Genomic DNA, 4,565 nt, shown 5'->3' on the forward strand with positions numbered 1-4,565 from the left:
CTGTTGAATCTGAAAGTAGAAACTCGCCCGATTACAATGGTGTGTGTACTTTTCCCCTAGGCTATAGTAGTTATTGGTTTCGAGTATCAGACTTGCGAAAATTTTGATGGTTGCTCAAGCGTTCCTTAACTTCAAACTCCCATATCTCGCGAACGGATTGACGAACTCGAGAAATTCCAGTTGCATCTGAAAGTAGTATCTCGCCCGATTTCAATGGTGTGTGTACTTTTCCCCTAGGCCATAGTAGTTATTGGTTTCGAGTATCAGACTTGCGAAAATTTTGATGGTTGCTCAAGCGTTCCTTAACTTCGAACTCCCATATCTCGCGAACGGATTGACGAACTCGAGAAATTCCTGTTGCATCTGAAAGTAGAAACTCGCCCGATTACAATGGTGTGTGTACTTTTCCCCTAGGCCATAGTAGTTATTGGTTTCGAGTATCAGACTTGCGAAAATTTTGATGGTTTCTCAACCATTCCTTAACTTCGAACTCCCATAACTCGCGAACGGATTGACGAACTCGAGAAATTCCAGTTGCATCTGAAAGTAGAATCTCGCCCGATTTCAATGGTGTGTGTACTTTTCCCCTAGGCCATAGTAGTTATTGGTTTCGAGTATCAGACTTGCGAAAATTTTGATGGTTTCTCAAGCGTTCCTTAACTTCAAACTCCCATATCTCGCGAACGGATTGACGAACTCGAGAAATTCCAGTTGCATCTGAAAGTAGAATCTCGCCCGATTTCAATGGTGTGTGTACTTTTCCCCTAGGCCATTGCAGTTATTGGTTTCGAGTATCAGACTTGCGAAAATTTTGATGGTTTCTCAACCATTCCGTAACTTCGAACTCCCATATCTCGCAAACGGATTGAAAAACTCGATAAATTCCTGTTGCATCTGAAAGTAGAATCTCGCCCGATTTCAATGGCGCGTGTACTTTTCCCCTAGGCCATTGCAGTTATTGGTTTCGAGTATCAGACTTGCGAAAATTTTGATGGTTTCTCAACCATTCCTTAATTTCAAACTCCCATATCTCGCGAACGGATAGACGAACTCGGGTAATTCCTATTGCATCTGAAAGGAGAAACTCGCTCGATTTCAACGGTATGTGTACTTTTTCCCTAGGCCATTCCAGTTATTGGTTTCGGGTATCAGACCAGCGAAAATTTTGATGGTTTATCAACCATTCCTAAACTTCAAACTCCCATATCTCGCGAACGGATTGACGAACTCGAGAAATTCCTGTTGAATCTGAAAGTAGAAACTCGCCCGATTACAATGGTGTGTGTACTTTTCCCCTAGGCTATAGTAGTTATTGGTTTCGAGTATCAGACTTGCGAAAATTTTGATGGTTTCTCAACCATTCCGTAACTTCGAACTCCCATATCTCGCAAACGGATTGACGAACTCGAGAAATTCCAGTTGCATCTGAAGGTAGAATCTCGCCCGATTTCAATGGTGTGTGTACTTTTCCCCTAGGCCATTGCAGTTATTGGTTTCGAGTATCAGACTTGCGAAAATTCTGATGGTTGCTCAAGCGTTCCTTAACTTCAAACTCCCATATCTCGCGAACGGATTGACGAACTCGAGAAATTCCTGTTGCATCTGAAAGCAGGAACTCGCCAGATTACAATGGTGTGTGTACTTTTCCCCTAGGTCATAGTAGTTATTGGTTCCGAGTATCAGACTTGCGAAAACTTAGATGGTTTCTCAACCATTCCGTAACTTCGAACTCCCATATCTCGCGAACGGATTGACGAACTCGAGAAATTCCAGTTGCATCTGAAAGTAGAATCTCGCCCGATTTCAATGGTGTGTGTACTTTTCCCCTAGGCCATAATAGTTATTGGTTTCGAGTATCAGACTTGCGAAAATTTTGATGGTTGCTCAAGCGTTCCTTAACTTCAAACTCCCATATCTCGCGAACGGATTGACGAACTCGAGAAATTCCTTTTGCATCTGAAAGCAGGAACTCGCCCGATTACAATGGTGTGTGTACTTTTCCCCTAGGTCATAGTAGTTATTGGTTTCGAGTATCAGACTTGCGAAAATTTTGATGGTTTCTCAACCATTCCTTAACTTCGAACTCCCATAACACGCGAACGGATTGACGAACTCGAGAAATTCCAGTTGCATCTGAAAGTAGAATCTCGCCCGATTTCAATGGTGTGTGTACTTTTCCCCTAGGCCATAGTAGTTATTGGTTTCGAGTATCAGACTTGCGAAAATTTTGATGGTTTCTCAAGCGTTCCTTAACTTCAAACTCCCATATCTCGCGAACGGATTGACGAACTCGAGAAATTCCAGTTGCATCTGAAAGTAGAATCTCGCCCGATTTCAATGGTGTGTGTACTTTTCCCCTAGGCCATTGCAGTTATTGGTTTCGAGTATCAGACTTGCGAAAATTTTGATGGTTTCTCAACCATTCCGTAACTTCGAACTCCCATATCTCGCAAACGGATTGACGAACTCGATAAATTCCTGTTGCATCTGAAAGTAGAATCTCGCCCGATTTCAATTATGTGTGTACTTTTCCCCTAGGCCATTGCAGTTATTGGTTTCGAGTATCAGACTTTCGAAAATTTTGATGGTTTCTCAACCATTCCTTAATTTCAAACTCCCATATCTCGCGAACGGATAGACGAACTCGGGTAATTCCTATTGCATCTGAAAGGAGAAACTCGCTCGATTTCAACGGTATGTGTACTTTTTCCCTAGGCCATTCCAGTCATTGGTTTCGGGTATAAGACTTGCGAAAATTTTGATGGTTTCTCAACCATTCCTAAACTTCAAACTCCCATATCGCGCGAACGGATTGACGAAATCGAGAAATTCCTGTTGCATCTGAAAGTAGAAACCCACCCGATTACAATGGTGTTTGCACTTTTCCCCTAGGCTATAGTAGTTATTGGTTTCGAGTATCAGACTTGCGAAAATTTTGATGGTTGCTCAAGCGTTCCTTATCTTCAAACTCCCATATCTCGCGAACGGATTGACGAACTCGAGAAATTCCAGTTGCATCTGAAAGTAGAATCTCGCCCGATTTCAATGGTGTGTGTACTTTTCCCCGAGGCCATTGCAGTTATTGGTTTCGAGTATCAGACTTGCGAAAATTTTGATGGTTGCTCAAGCGTTCCTTAACTTCAAACTCCCATATCTCGCGAACGGATTGACGAACTCGAGAAATTCCTTTTGCATCTGAAAGCAGGAACTCGCCCGGTTACAACGGTTTGTGTAATTTTGCCCTAGTCCATAGTAGTTATTGGTTTCGAGTACCAGACTTGCGAAAATTTTGATGGTTTCTCAAGCGTTCCTTAACTTCAAACTCCCATATCTCGCGAACGGATTTACGAACTCGAGAAATTCCAGTTGCATCTGAAAGTAGAATCTCGCCCGATTTCAATGGTGTGTGTACTTTTCCCCTAGGCCATTGCAGTTATTGGTTTCGAGTATCAGACTTGCGAAAATTTTGATGGTTTCTCAACCATTCCGTAACTTCGAACTCCCATATCTCGCAAACGGATTGACGAACTCGATAAATTCCTGTTGCATCTGAAAGTAGAATCTCGCCCGATTTCAATTGTGTGAGTACTTTTCCCCTAGGCCATTGCAGTTATTGGTTTCGAGTATCAGACTTGCCAAAAGTTTGTTGGTTTCTCAACCATTCCTTAATTTCAAACTCCCATATCTCGCGAACGGATAGACGAACTCGGGTAATTCCTATTGCATCTGAAAGGAGAAACTCGCTCGATTTCAACGGTATGTGTACTTTTTCCCTAGGCCATTCCAGTTATTGGTTTCGGGTATCAGACCAGCGAAAATTTTGATGGTTTATCAACCATTCCTAAACTTCAAACTCCCATATCTCGCGAACGGATTGACGAACTCGAGAAATTGCTGTTGCATCTGAAAGTAGAAACTCGCCCGATTACAATGGTGTGGGTACTTTTCCCCTAGGCCATTCCAGTTATTGGTTTCGAGTATCAAATCTGCGAAAATTTTGGTGGTTTCTCAACCATTCCTTAACTTCAAACTCCCATATCTCGCGAACGGATTGACGAACTCGAGAAATTCCTGTTGAATCTGAAAGTAGAAACTCGCCCGATTTCAATGGTGTGTGTACTTTTCCCCTAGGCCATTGCAGTTATTGGTTTCGAGTATCAGACTTGCGAAAATTCTGATGGTTGCTCAAGCGTTCCTTAACTTCAAACTCCCATATCTCGCGAACAGATTGACGAACTCGAGAAATTCCTGTTGCATCTGAAAGTAGAAACTCGCCCGATTAGAATGGTGTGTGTACTTTTCCCCTAGACCATAGTAGTTATTGGTTTCGAGTATCAGACTTGCGAAAATTTAGATGGATTCTCAACCATTACTTAACTTCGAACTCCCATATCTCGCGAACGGATTGACGAACTCGAGAAATTCCAGTTGCATCTGAAAGTAGAATCTCGCCCGATTTCAATGGTGCGTGTACTTTTCCCCTAGGCCATTCCAGATATTGGTTTCGGGTATCAGACTTGCGAAAATTTTGATGGTTTCTCAAGCGTTCCTTAACTTCTAACTCC

Source organism: Ptiloglossa arizonensis, unplaced genomic scaffold, assembly GCF_051014685.1.
Source record: "Ptiloglossa arizonensis isolate GNS036 unplaced genomic scaffold, iyPtiAriz1_principal scaffold0021, whole genome shotgun sequence".
Lineage (NCBI taxonomy): Eukaryota > Metazoa > Arthropoda > Insecta > Hymenoptera > Colletidae > Ptiloglossa > Ptiloglossa arizonensis.